The sequence below is a fragment of the Zingiber officinale genome, chromosome 7A, assembly GCF_018446385.1.
Source record: "Zingiber officinale cultivar Zhangliang chromosome 7A, Zo_v1.1, whole genome shotgun sequence".
Taxonomy (NCBI): Eukaryota; Viridiplantae; Streptophyta; class Magnoliopsida; order Zingiberales; family Zingiberaceae; genus Zingiber; species Zingiber officinale.
The window spans coordinates 69,212,013-69,228,180 of record NC_055998.1 but is presented as its reverse complement, the minus strand read 5'-3'; positions in this window follow the sequence as shown (position 1 = coordinate 69,228,180).

Genomic DNA, 16,168 nt, shown 5'->3' with positions numbered 1-16,168 from the left:
CTATCTAACAGGATAATAAGAAATCAACACTGTAAGCTTAGAATTAAAGAAATTGCCTTTTTATTTATTCTAAGCATAAAACTTATTATATTTTCTTATATCCTTGTACCAGAAATTAATCTTTTAATTCCTCGTTTACTTTCTTCTTCTTTCTTTTTACTTTTCTTATACTAGAAATTAATCTTTAATTTCCTTTTTTTTTTCTTCTTCTTTTCTTCTTCTTTCTTAACTTTTCTTTTCTTTGGGCCCAGGCTTAGTACCATCTCATGCGCGTTCCCTAATAGGTTGGGGTTGCGAGCCACCAATCCTAAAAGAGCAGACCTCGGTCTACCAGGGCCAAGACCTCGGAAATGGTCACCTGGATTTGTTTAACGACAAGCTCTTGGATGTCGGGTACTAGCCTCTTGCTTGACTTACTTGTTATCTTTTTTTATTCTTTTATCTTCCTTATTATCTTTTATTAAAGATTGTGGGAGTCCTTTAAATATACTTAACAAGTATGGGTGTATAATCAACTAACCATGCTATATAACAGAATAAAACAAGTAACTTAAAGCTTACTGATCATGCTATAAGCTAAACTAAAGAAAGCAATTTAAAGCCTTTGAATCATACGGTGAAAACATGGCAAAGGATGCTATTTTAGTGCTTCTAAACATGCTGTAAAATCAAGTATGGAATGATTCTAATCATGCTATAAATAAAGCAAAAGAATACAACTTCAGGCTTCTTTAACGTGCTATAAAATAGGCAAAAAGATAACTAACTCGGACTTACTAAACATGCTGTAAAATAGGGCAAAAGAAAACTAATTCAAACTTGCTAATCATGCTATAAAATAGAGCAAAAGAAAGATAATTCAAACTTGCTAATCATGCTATAAAAATAGGGCAAAAGAATGTAACTTTGAACTTTCTAAACATGCTGTAAAATAGAGCAAAAGAAAACTAACTACCAGCCCCATTAATCCGAGATAATGCAAACCGCATAAGTTAAACCAAATCTGCAATACTTCTTCTACTTATATAGGCTACTCCTGCCACTATTCAGCACCCTGGTAACAAGCAAAAGAGACCAAAAATGCTACCCATGACTATCCATCCCAGTGACCACAACCTGTCCCTTCTTCTCCTTCCTTCAAAGCCCACGGCAGCAAGCACAGAAGCACAAAACATCAATGTTTCAAGCATTAAACACTAATGGTCATGGCTAAATGATGGAGGAGGCATAACTCACAGCTATCTAAAAACCAAACAACCGAATTTTGAAACTGCACTTCCAAATCACTAACTGTACAACAACTCAAAACCGAGCTGTTCGTGCCAATTTAACAGCACAATCCGACACTACATGCTAAAAAGGAAATCTATACCATCTCATGTATATTGCCTAATAGCAAGAATAACCATACTTCATGCTACGCAAGCTATTTAAATCAAAGTGCTACACGAAATTCCCAACTGAAACCTGTCCACACCCAATCTGATAAATTCAGATTATGGCAGCAACCTTCACAAACCTACCGAACTCACAACAGAAATTTGGAAACAAGGAATCTCATGGCATAATTTGGAACAAGGAATCTCAACAAAGCAAGGAAGAAAAACCCTAGCTTATAAATCCACTCGGCACAGCAAAATCCGCAACAAAAGGAAACGGAAACCCTAAATTCGGAGCAAGGAAGAAAATCGAAGCTCGGAGCAACTCCTACCGCAGGTGAGTAGTACTTACCGAGGGTTCTTGGACTTACAACCGAAGGGGAGAGGCGGCTAGGGTTCCGGGTGGAGCTTGAAACTCGGCGGCTCCTTGGTGCTTCCGAGATCCCCTCGTCGGGATGACCACCCACGGTCAAAGGCCGGCCAGAAAAAGGGCTTCACCGGCGCCGGAGACCAAAACCTAGCTCGCTGCGTTTCCGCCCGAGCCCAAAAGCGCCGACGCACGCGTGAGGAGAAGAGGAAGAGAGGTTAGGGTTCGGGTTAAATTTCCTCTCCTTAACTTATCCTTTAATACCTAGGCTTATCTCTGTCCCTTACTATATCTTAATTAAATTTTGGTTCCCATCTTTTCACGAAATAACCGCAGCCCAGTTGGTTGGCTTGGTCCGGCTAAGGTTCGGCTCGGGTCGAGGTCATGGGTTCGAACCTTGGCTCGCACATTTTTTTGAGCTAAACTTCTTTCATTTAATAAAAATATCAAACGACTTCCAAAAATTACGCAAAAATACTCTAAAAATTTCTAAAAATCTCTAGAATATTTTAAAAGCATTTCCAAATATTTTTATGGACATTTAGAACTCGAAATAAGGAAAATTGGGTCGTTACACATATCATAACATAATCATAAAGTGCATCCTAGCATAACATATCATAAACATAAGCATCATGGCATATCATGATATAATCATAAAGTGCATCCTAGCATAACATCATCATATGTATCATGGCATATCATAACATAATCATAAAGTGCATCCTAGCATAACATATCATAAACATAAGCATCATGGCATATCATGATATAATCATAAAGTGCATCCTAGCACAACATAATCATATGTATCATGGCATATCATAACATAATCATAAAGTGCATCCTAGCATAACATATCATAAACATAAGCATCATGACATATCGTAACATAATCATAAAGTGTTATGCGAGATGACTTTCAAAAACATGTATCATGAAAAATATATGCAACATGTCTTTTGAAAACTTATTACATACATACTTAAACATAATCATAACATGATTAGGGCCCCGGCTTGTACCACATACATAAATGCGCGCGTCCTATGTAGGTCCAAGGTAGCAAGTCTTGAACCCTACAAGGCATACATACTAGGCCCGTTTCTTAGTCCATCGACCTAGGGGCACTTAGGAGCCCATCCCTAACGAGGCCCGTTTCTTAGTCCATCGACCCCGGGGCGCTTATGGAGCCCACCCTTGGTACAAGCCTTATAAAGTAAAGTAGCATGTCATACATATCATGGTTCTTATCTTTTTCATGCACATCATATTTCTTATCATATCATACCATATAGAATTTGGGCACACAGCTCATCATAATAGCATATATAATTTGGGCACACAACACATCATAAATACATGCATAGTTTGGGCACACAACTCATCATAATATCTTGCATAAATTGGGTACACAGCTCATCATAAATAGCATGCATATCTTGGGCACACAGCACAACATAAGGGTTACCAACATACATAGATCATAAGTATACATAATTAAACATAGAAGCATAACAAGCTCTTACCACATTATAAAACATTGCATGTGAGATACATGGGAAATCATATTTAGATTTCTAACCCTAATGTCATATAATGGCTGAAACATATAGATGTGACTTAGGTTAGAAATCAACATACAAGCATGTGAACCCTAAACCAATATCATATCATATACCATAAAGAAACATCATGAGCATGTTTTAGGTTAGGTTATAGGTTTCCTAAGCTTATAAATCTTATCATGGCGGAATCTTATCAATCATTACATTGGGTTAAAAACAACATTCAAGCATGTGAAACCTAAACCAATTTCATAGCAAATATTACAAGGAACATCATGAGCATAGTTAGGTTAGGTTCCAAGTTTCCTAGGCCCTTAAACTTGTTGTGGTCGAAACCTTTAAGGCTTGGAGCTAGGTTTCAAGTGTCATAAAAAACATGGAAACCCTAAACAAATTTCATAACAATTATTACAAGGAACATCATGAGCAGAATTAGGTTAGGTTCTAAGTTTCCTAGGCCCTTAAACTTGTTGTGGCCGAAACCTTTAAAGCTTGGAACTAGGTTTCATGTGTCATAAAAGCATGGAAACCCTAAACAAATTTCATAGCAATGATTACAAGGAATATCATGAGCATAATTAGGTTAGGTTCCAAGTTTCCTAGGCCCTTAAACTTGTTGTGGCCAAAACCTTTAAGGCTTGGAACTAGGTTTCATGTGTCATAAAAGCATGGAAACTCTAAACAAATTTCATAGCAATGATTTACAAGGAACATCATGAGCAAAATTAGGTTAGGTTCCAAGTTTCCTAGGCCCTTAAACTTGTGGTGGCCGAAACCCCTTTAAAGCTTGGAACTAGGTTTCAAGTATCATAAAAACATAGGAACCCTAAACCAATATCATAGCAATTATTACAAGGAGCATCATGAGCATAATTAGGTTGAGTTCTAAGTTTCCTAGGCCCTTAAACTTGTTGTGGCCGAAAGTTCATGGGGCATGAAAACAAGTTCTAACCACACTACAACATGAGCATGTCATATTAATTTCATAACTTGTCTTAAGAAGGATCATGACATGATTAGTTTAGGTTTAACAATTTTCTAGGCCCTTAATCCTATCATGGCCGAATACTTATGAGCATGGAATAAAGTTTAATCATCATATGAGCATATCATGTTAATAACTTTCTCATCATGAGGCACATATCATAAACAAAAAGGAGCATGCTTGGTTTGAGTCTTAACTTACCTATTTCCTTTATTCATGTTTGGCCGAGAGTCTAGGGCATGACCCTAAGTTCTAACCAACCATTCTAGCATATGAACATTAGATAAATCCCTACCATAAGATACATGTTACAAGAAGCATATTGAGCATGTCAAAATTTAGGTCTTTACATTTCCTAGATCCTTCTTTTTGGTCTTGTCTTGGCCGAAAATTTCATGAAGGTATCCTAGGTTTTTAGGCAACCAAATCTCATAGAAAATACACAAGCGATTGTACCACAGGTGAGGGAAACTTACATCCTTTCGCTTGTGGTTTTTCTTAAGGAAAAAGGTTTCCTAAGTGCCAAGGAAGGAGAAAGCTTCTTCTTCTTGTACCTCCTTTTGCTTCTTTTGCTTGGAAGGGATAGAACTTGAAGGCTTCTTCTCAAAATTTAGTTTTCTTGGAGAGGAACTTAGCTTTGCTTTTGGAATAAGGAGAGGGAAGGGCTCTTGGTTTCGGTGAAGAATGAAGAAGGAGAAGGAAGGAGGAAGAAAAAGGAATTTAATCTCTTTTTTTTTTATTCTCTCAATCAATTTATTCCTTTGTAAATGAACATGTCTTCATTCATTCCCTCAACTCCTCTTTTCCCTCATTCCTTTAATTCCCACGAAAATAGAGAGAGGGAGGGAAGTAGACAATTTATCTTTTGCTTGCTTCTTCTCTTAACCAAGAGGAAGAGGAAGTAAGCAACTTGGTTTTCTCTTGCTCTTTTGCTTAGTTTTCTTTTATTTTCTTCTCACCTTTAACTAAAATTTCATTCTTTTCTATCCATATATTATTCATTATTCTAGTGGTTATCATGTATCAATTTATCTCTATTATTTGTGGAAGGTTCAAGGTTCAATCCTTGACCTCACATCTTCTTATTCTATTTTGGTTTCTATTTTCCCTTTTCTCTTATTCTTTTTATTTCTATGCTCTAAAGAAAAATGGTACCCATATACTTATCTTATAATTTCATGGGTGTTACAGAAGGTTCTTACCTATATCAATCGATTGGTTGAATCGATAGTGAGATGATATAGGGAACACTACTCTTAATCATTCCTAGTCGAGTATTAACATTCAAGGACAATGTTAATGCAATAAGACTAGCATGTAGGTCAACTCGATGACTTGATCTCACAAGTCATGGATATAGAGATATCAAGTTGACACATGGGTATGCATTAGAGAATGTATACTGAATGACCCGCCATGAGAAAGTATCATGGATCGTTATATGAGTGTCATATACTTTCTCATGTGGCTATTATTATGACTACTAGTCCTTAGACCTGAAGTCACCATGGTTCCCTATATAAGGAGTTATGTACTTTGGTTTCGTCAAACATCACCCGTAACTGGGTGGACTATAAAGACGATTACTGGGTATGTAACGAATTATGCAGAGGGATGTGAGTGATGTAGATGGGATCTATCCCTCCTATATGATGGGAGCAACATTGATATTCTTGATAGAGTGAGACCACGAAGTGCATGGCCATGCCCAAATGAGTCAATATGAGATATTGAGCTCATTTGATTTAGTGAGTCTACTTGGAGTTTGGGATTTAGATTGATCAGAGGATGACACGGTCTATGCCCACATTGATCAATCTAGATGTCTAGGATAGAAGGACACTTGTCATATATTGTGAGGAGTCACAAGTAGTAGTCACAAGGTGATGTTGGATCTCAACATTCTTTTAACTTGGGTAGTAATAATGTGTTGCTAGATACCGCTCATTACTTATGCTCCTAAATGGGTTTAGGGGCATTGCCAACGTTACAAGAACCTATAGGGTCACACACTAAGGACAATTAGATGGAGATTAGGTTCATATGATGAACCAAGAGGATTAGATTCATTTGATGAATCAAATTGGATTAAGAGCAATTCTAATTGGGCTAATTGAGTTAGACTCAAGTTGATTCATGTGTTCAATGAGTCTAATTTAGATTATGACTCATTGAATCAATTTAATTAAATGAATTAGATTCATTATATTAAGTTGGCTTGAATCAAATGGTTGGATTAGATCAACCATGGGAGAGATTTGGTCAAGTTTGACTTGACTTGAGAGGAAGAGGAAGAGTCAAGTTTGACTTGACTATTTGCCACATCATTAGTGATTTGGCATTCAGAGGACTAATGATGATGTGCCACATCATCAAAGTGTTCCACCTCATGGGGGTTACAAATTCATTCTCTTTAATGGCTACATTTAATGAGAATGGGGGTTACATTTTGGAAATGTGGCCGGCCACAATTTTGAATGAATTGGATTCATTTTCATTTAAGTGGTATTATTCCATCTTCTTCCTCAAGTGCTCTTCTCCTTTCTCCCTCTCCTCCTTCTTGGCCGAATCATCAAAAGGTGCTAGCACATCTTTTGTGTGATTTTCCATCTACGTGTTCGTGTGGATACATATAGAGAGTTGTCTACGTTGACAACTTCGAGATCCGGCACCATTTGGACGAGCGGGAACGCGAAGGGCTTCGCTTCAAAGGTATAACCTTTTCCTTTGTAGATCTAAGTGTAGATCTAGGTAGAAACTCGTATTCGTATGTTTTCAAACTTTTCTTTGCACGGATCCGTTGGCTAGGGGATTTCGGGGTTTCCGCGACGCGAAAAAGCGGTTTTCGCGGCCCGAAAAACCCAACAGTGGTATCAGAGCCACGTGCGAAGAAGAATACGAGTTTCTTTTGTGTTTTATGAAAACTTTTCAGTTCTGTAATATTCTGTAAATTTATGATTTATATAGTTTTTATGGGTATTTTTCTCGTAGAAGCAAAGCACAAGTGTTTCGACACTTGTAGGCCTCGACTACCGAGAAGTTTTTCCCAAAATGACCAAGTTTCGCCCCAAAACTTTTTGGGACAGCGGGCTAAGGCACTGTTAGATCGCAAAGGAACCCTCGCGATGGTTAGATCGCGGGTAGGGGCGCTGCCCCTGGCCCCGCAAGGGGATTCGTTCCGCTATTGCGCCCGAAAACCGCTAAACGGAACCGCCGGGAAATTGTAATCGTAAAAATTGTAAAATTATAGGAAAAATTACAGAAAATTATAGAAATATATAATTTTGAATTATATATTATTTTTGTGATAGTCATGGCCCGAAGACCCAATTCGATTGTATAATTTGTGTTGTAATTCAAAATATGGCCTGCGTGCTATTTTGTGTGTTTGCGTGTGCTGTATTTGATACGCGACCTGCGAGTCGTGCCTCCCTATTTATATTCTGGTTGTAAATTAGATTTAGACTTGAATGTAACTCGAGTTTCAAAATGTAATGTAAATTTTGAAGCGGTGGAAGGTTCACTCAAGACGGAGTTACGAGGAAGGCGCGAGCAACACAAGGTGGTCAAAAGGAAGACGCTTGAGAAGCTGTTGACCTTAGGTTGACCATCCGATCTTCTCATTGGCTTGAGAAGATCGTAGTAGGGCCATGACATAATCACAAAATTATTTAATTAATTGCTTTTGTGTGTATGTGATACATGCTAGTTAATTAAGTAATTAATTAGTGCCTAACGATTAGATTAGATCTAAGTCGTGCACATGATGCACCCTTCGATTAGATTAGATCTATCGAGTATATGATACGCATCATCGTTTAGATTAGATCTAAATCACGACAACTTGTAATGCCTACCATGTCGTGATACCTACCACTACTTCGATCGCATGTTGTTGTTGAATGCCAAAGCATAGCAACACATACTATCTTGGTAGGGTACGGAGGGACAATCTTGGTCCCGCCTATCAACGCATGGGTGAGTACAACTCAATTAGATTGAGTAACTAGTTAACTCAATTGGATCGAGTTTAACTATAGGCATTATCCAATGGTTGGTAGAAAGGTCAAAATCACGTTTATATTAACTCCTGGGCGTATTAGCCAAAGCTAACTCGAGTTTTAATATAAATGCGGATTTTATCCTATAAACAAGAGTTGCATAGAGATGTAATTGGTAATTAGTTACCTACCGATCATACTAAGTCTTGGGCGTATTAGCCAAAGCTAACTCAAGGGTTAGTATGATGTAGATCTTGTCCCACATGAATTATAGAATTCAGTGGGAGCATCATTTAGTTAAAGGCCAAATTAAATGATTAAGAATATGATATTTATTTTCTGCATTTTTCTGTTGTAGATAACCATGACGTCAAATACGAACACTTTCTCCCTGCGATCTGTTCTTGAGAAGGACAAGCTCAACGGAGCAAATTTCCTGGACTGGTACAGGAACTTGAGAATAGTTCTCACCCAAGAACGTAAACTGTACGTTCTGAAGCAGCCCATTCCGGAGGCTCCTCTTGCCACTGCCCCGCGAGCTGACCGAGATGCTTTCAAGAAGCATCAAGATGATGCATTAGATGTGTCTTGTCTAATGCTCGCGACCATGAACTCTGAGCTTCAGAAGCAACACGAGTTAAAGGGCGCTTACAATATGGTTGAACATCTTCGTCAACTATATCAAGGTCAAGCGAGGAATGAGAGATTTGAGATCTCAAGGGCATTGTTTCAGTGCAAGATGTCAGACGGGGCTCCTGTAGGCCCATATGTACTCAAAATGGTTGGGTACATAGAGAACCTACAAAGGTTGGGGTTTCCACTTGGCCAAGAGCTGGCCACTGACCTGATCTTGCAATCCTTGCCGGATAGCTACAGTCAATTCGTTCTAAACTACAATATGAACGAGATTGACAAGTCACTGCCCGAGCTGCTTAGTATGTTGCGAACTGCTGAGCTGAACCTTAAGAAGGCTAAGCCCAACACTGTTCTGATGGTCCAGAAACATAAGGGCAAGGGCAAGCCCAAAGGCAAGGGAAAGTTCTAAGCCAAGGGCAAAGGCAAGGCACTGAAGCCTAAAGGAGGGGTCGCCAAGGATGCTACCTGCTTCCACTGCGGTCAGACCGGGCACTGGAAGAGGAACTGCAAGGTATACTTGGAGGATCTTAAGAAGAAGCGAAGTGAGACTTCCACTTCAGGTATATATGTTATAGAAGTCAATCTATCTATTTCTACATCATGAGTATTAGATACTGGATGTGCTTCTCACATTTGTACAGATGTGCAGGCGCTGAGAAATAGCAGGGCATTGACAAAGGGCAAGGTGGACCTACGAGTAGCAATGGAGTACGGGTTGCTGCTATTGCTGTAGGGACTTATTTTCTATCTCTGCCCTCTGGGCTTGTACTAGAGTTAGTCGATTGTTGTTATGTGCTTGCATTAACTAAGAACATTATATCAGTTTCTTGTTTGGACAAGAAAGGTTTCTCGTTTACAATAAAGAACAAATGTTGTTCCGTCTATTTAAACGATATGTTCTATTGTAGTGCACCTCTGATAAACGAACTCTATATTCTAGACCTTGAAAGCCCTATCAATAACATAAATACCTAGAGGTTCAAGTCAAATGACCTGAACCAAACCTATCTCTGGCACTGTCGCTTAGGTCATATAAATGACAAGCGCTTATCCCAGCTCCATAAGGATGGTTTGCTGGACTCATTTGATTTTGAATCTTATGAGACGTTCGAGTTGTTAGGATCTTCGGATGGCTAGAGAGGGGGGTGTGAATAGCCTCCTCTAAAACTTAACTAAAATCTTCAATCAAATCGTTAGCGCAGCGGAAATATGCACATGAAAATCTAATACAAGGAAAAGAAAGACACACACCACTAACACCAGTATGTACGAGGTTCGGGGATAACTTGCCCCTACTCCTCGGCGTGTCCGTAAGGTGGACGATCCCTTGATCTTTCGGTACATCACACCCCGGATAGATACCGACTAAAGATTTCTCCTTCTCGGTAGAGTAACCTCTCCACAAAGTCTCAGAAGATATGTAAATAAAGTACAAGACTTACAGATCAGTGGCTAAAGAGAATGAAGAAAAACGCTCACAGCCACGCGAAGACAACAGTTAAACAGAGCACAATAAGGAAGCACAGCCAAGAACTCAAAGCTCAGCACCCTTGCTTGATCGACCGAGAGTTTTCTCTTTTTTTTCGAACCTCTCTTCATCCTTCTTCTTATGCCTCTGCTTCCACTGCGTTCAGCCTGTCCCGAATTGCTGTCAACCTGCACCGAATCCCTGCTGCAAGCTACAAATTCGCCAATCACTCTTCGTCCTCCTCTGGTTCTCTGAACTCACACCAATAGAACCCATGGTCTTCACTGGGGTCTCTGAGCTCGAACCAATGAGCAAGAGTCAAGCTGATTCCCAACTGATCGCAGCCAGATCACAGCCTGATCGCAGCCAGTAACCGTTGATGCTCTAATTGCACCATTTGCAGTGAAACACAGTAGAAAGAACCCTTTGTCTTATTCTTCTGATGGAGCTTAATTTGAATTTAAGCATTGGCATGATACCTGCAACTTAAAAAGCTAACAACAGATGGTTAAATCAGATGGATCAGAAGTTGCAGAGAAACAACAGAAACTTCAGACAGTATTGTGGATTAGTCAACAGATCGATCCACAGCTTGTTGGACCGATCAGGCTATGGCCTGATCGGTCCAGGAGAGCTCTAATCGGTCTGTGGACCGATAAGGCTATAGGTGGATCAGTCCACCGACCGATCCCCTATACTCTCTCCTGAACTTCATTGCCTCCTGATCAGTCTCCAGACTGATCAGTAAATCTCACAGAGTGTTACTGATTGGTTACTGATCGGTCTACAGACCGATCAGTAATTCTCACAGTGAGTTACTGATTGGTTACTGATCGGTCTGGTGACCGATCAGATAACCATAGTGTCACTGGATCGGTCAACAGACCGATCCAATGCCTATGTAGGTAGGTTTAAAGCTTCCCAGCCATAAACCCTAAAGCCTTCCTGGTCTAGAGAACGAGCTACCGAGCCCTCTCTGACCTAGTCCGGAGAACGAGCTACCGAGCCCTCTCCGACTTCGTCCGATCTAGAGAACGAGCTACTGAGCCCTCTCTGACCTAGTCCGGAGAACGAGCTACCGAGCCCTCTCCGACTTCGTCCGGTCCAGAGAACGAGCTACCGAGCCCTCTCTGACCTAGTCCGGAGAACGAGCTACCGAGCCCTCTCCGACTTCGTTCGGTCCAGAGAACGAGCTACCGAGCCCTCTCTGACCTAGTCCGGAGAACGAGCTACCGAGCCCTCTCTGACTTCGTCCGGTCCAGAGAACGAGCTACCGAGCCCTCTCTAACCTAGTCCGGAGAACGAGCTACTGAGCCCTCTCTGACTTCGCATGCCAAGTTTCCATACTTAGACTTTTCCCTTCCACCTGATCAATATTAATCAGTAATCAATCTGAGTTTAATTAATATCTGATACAAACTTAAATCAGTGTCAACATCAAAACAACAGCCAGGTCAGACCGTATCAACAATCTCCCCCTTTTTGTTGTTTGACAACACGATTTAAGTTTAGATCAGAAATGCTCATATTTCCCTAATTTTAGGGGAATCAAGATCCTCTCCCTGAGACGAATACAACACTAAGGAAGTCAATAATCCTCAAGGTTATCCTCTCTCCTAAAATCAAAACTTCTTTCATCTCTAAACTTAGTCATCTTCTCCCCCTTTGTCAAACACCGAAAAGGTGTGAATTAGGTAATAAGACTCAAAGGACTCCCCCTTAACCCATACTGTCTCTTTCTTAATCCACACAGAATTCCCTCTAAGGGTAATATCGGACAGTAAATAAGAGACAATCAAGATATGACATATGAAAAGCATATAAATAGTCAATAAGAACTGAAAAATAAAGAGAAGCAAGTAATAGAAAAACGAGTAGCATAAACAGCTAATATCCAGGTCAGGCACAGTATCTATCAAACAGTATCTGAAACATAGGCAGTCAAAATGACCAACAAAAAATAAAGTGTATCAATCAACATCCTCAATATGAGGAGCATCATCATCATATGCTGGAGGAATGAATCCCTAAGGTGGCATGCTCGAGGGTGGATAGCCCGAGTAATATTGCGGAGGTGGGTAGCTGGCCATCCATCCCAGAAGCACCTGCTGCGTCGCTAACTGCTGACTGCATAGATCATCGTAACGCTGGTCAATCTGAACGCACAGCCCATGGAGCTCAGCAGCCAGTAGCTCATCGTGCTGATCAATGCGGCTCTCCAGCTCAGCAATCTGCCAACGCAGATCAGGATCTACCTCTCCATACTCAGCAGCAGCAGGAGGAGGAGCAGCATCGGGAGCAGCATCAACCTGTCGTGGAGGTGCCCGTGGTAACTCACCCAGTGCTCTCTCGTCCTTCCAACGAACCACCCCATTCTGTCCTATGATGCCAGACTTGGAAAATGCACGTTTTCCAAGTCTACAGTCCTGCCTCACCATCTTGACTATCCTTCCCTTGGAGACATCAATCTGTAGGGTCTCGAGCCAATCCGTAATTATATGCCCATAAGGCATATAAACTGTGAAGCTGTTAGGCTCACTATAGGAGATGATAGAAGAGTAAATGCTCGACATGATGTCAAAATCGAGACGCCGACACAATCCATAAAGCATCAGGCAGTGATATGTTCGGATCTCTGACAAGGGCTTGGATGTGATTGGCAGAAGGTAATTTGTGACAATCTTAAAAAGAATGTAATCTGGGGCAGATAGTCTCAGGGCTGCAAAGGTAGGAAAATCAACATCTAACTCATCCTGTCCACCCGGTCTAGGATGTCCGAAGAAATACTCATAAATGGAGTTAGATGAGACATCAAATGGAGAAGGTAAAGGGTCTGGTAAATTAGGATATATGGAAAAGATATTTCCTGAACACCTCTGGCAGGCTAGATAGTCAAAGAAGGCCGAGAAAGAGAAATCAACAGTTTGCTTAGCAACTCTAGTTCTATAATTAACATCATTAGTTTGATGAAGATTATTATAAAACTCGGATACTAAGTCGTAATTGATGTCCCGTTCTAAGTAGACTAGAGAATCAAGTTTGCAATAGGCAATTATTTCTGACACAGATGGACAGAATTCATCCATGAATTTTTGATCCACAGACCTACAAGGAAGTAGTTTGAAGATTCTTTATTTAAAGGCTTCTTCAAAGTGATGGTTTGGAAATCGTCTAGAAACGGATGGTTGAAGTCGGGAGGGAGCCTTAGATTTGGATTTCTCAGTTGATGACTTAGAGGTTCCCTCACCAGCTTGTTTCTTCCTAAAGGTTTAAAAAAGATGTGACATGGATGGGGCAAATAGGTGAGCACGGAAAGCACCAACAACCGAGAACCAAGCCAATAACACAGATACGATGAGAAATGAAAAATGAAGTGCCAAAATGAGTAGAGCTCGGGGAGAATGGAGTTACCTTGGTGCCATATCTCTCGGAGAACGAAGAGAAGAGTTGAGGCATAGGAGGGTGTCAGCTAGGGCTTCGGCGTGCAATGGGAAGAGAAAGGATCGGGAAGAGTTAAGAGGGATCGGATCAATCCAGGTGTTGATTGATCAGACGGCTGTCCGATCAGGATCTCCCTTGGTCTCCTGAATACCCTGATCGGTCGGTGGACCGATCAGGGAATCTCCTGATCGATCCCTAGATCGATCAGGATCCTCGCTTGGTCTCCTGGATACCCTGATCGGTCGATGGACCGATCAGGAGATCAGGATCCTCGCATACCAGAATAATCTGATCGGTCCCTGGACCGATCAGGAAGAGTATCAGCAAGCAAACAGAGAGTTCTGGATCGGTTGATAGACCGATCCAGCCTCTTCTGATCGGGCTGTAGACCGATCAGCGTCTGACAAATTGAAAATTCAGGAATTTCAGTAATCTGAGATTCGAAGAAGTTTTAGGGTTTCTAAAAACTGAAGATTCAGAGCTCAATAAGTTCAGAAACTTCCAAATTCAGAACCTAGTACCTGAAGAATCTACAAACATGAATATTTCCGAAAGATAAGCTTTTCCAATCTGAAATTGCTCAGAACCCGAAAGTTCCAAACCTTTAAAAACTTAGATCAACTCCAAACGCATAGAGTTCAGACGTTTTTGAATCTAAAAGTTTCAAAACCAGAAAAACTTCTGAAACTATGATCTATAGTGGACCAAGGTATTAATCAAGACTTAGGCTCTCTATTACCTGGTTCAAAACACATCCTTGCTATGATCAGTTTCGAGTTTGTCAAAATATATCCAAATTGCTATCATTACTTCAACAACTTGTCCTATTTTCAATCAAAATCATGAAAGGTATCGATCAAAGGTATCAATCAACACATCATCCATAGTTAGATAATTTCTAGGTAAAGGTCCAACCAAGTTTCCTTGGTTGGAATATATGAGTAAGATCTAGGAACCAAATACACATGAATTATGTAATGATCTTCCTCATACTCAATTTATGTCTCTTCAACCTAATTATTTAAGAGATGCATGTTACATTTTGAATAATTTGGCTGATCCTAGCATCTCACCCCATTTCTAGTAAACAAAAATAATTTGTTAAACCTTATAGTTTGTGTGAGATGTCCCCAAGTTGCCCAAATTAATTTCCCAATTTCTCTTGTCGTTTTAATTGTCCTTATTGATCATGATGAAGTCCTAATGGCCTATTGAGTCAAGCACATCCCCAATTCTCTTCTTAAATGACTAAATTCATTTTCCGGAAGAGGTTTGGTGAAAATATCGGCTAGGTTTGACTTTGACTCAACATATGTGAGCGCAATGTCTCCCCTAGCTACGTGATCTCTAATGAAGTGATGACACACTTCAATGTGTTTGGTCCTCGAATGATGGACTGGATTTTTCGTTAGGTTTATTGTGCTAATGTTGTCACACAACACTTGCACTCCCTTATACGAAAGCCCATAATCTTCTAGGGTGTGGATCATCCACAACAATTGTGATACACTCTCTCCCATGGCAATGTATTCAGCCTCAGTCGTGGAGAGAGCAACGCAATGTTGCTTCTGACTTAACCAACTAACCAATGATGAACCTAAAAATTGGCAACCCCCACTAGTGCTTTTCCGATCCAATTTGCACCCAGCATAATCGGAGTCGGTATAACCTATCAAGTCAAAAGACTCCGTACGAGGGTACCATAGACCTACTCTAATTGTGCCCTTAAGGTATCTCAGGATTCTCTTAACTGCAATTAAATGAGATTCCTTGGCACAGACTTGATATCTAGCGCACATGCCCACAGCAAAAAGTATGTCCGGTCGACTAGCTGTGAGATATAGAAGACTACCGATCATGCTTCTATATTGCGTTAGATCAACTGGTTTTCCATTCTCATCATTGTCAAGGCGAGTGTTTGTCGCCATTGGAGTGGATACTTCCTTAGAGTCACTCATTTTGAATTTCTTGAGCATCTCTTGAGTGTATTTCGTCTGATGGACATAAATACCATCTGGAGTTTGTTTGATTTCAAGTCCAAGGAAGAATGTCAATTCTCCCACCAGACTCATCTCAAACTCACTTTCCATGTGAGTGATAAATTCATTCAAATAGCCCTTGTTATTTGAGCCACAAATTATGTCATCGACATACACCTGGGCTACAAATATGTTTTCACCATCTCTACGCGGAAATAGTGTTGGATCTATTTGACCTCTTACAAAACCCTTTTCTAGTAAGTAAGTTGACAACCTTTCGTACCAAGCTCGAGGTGCTTGTTTAAGCCCATAAAGAGCTTTCTTGAGCTTGTACACGTGGTTTG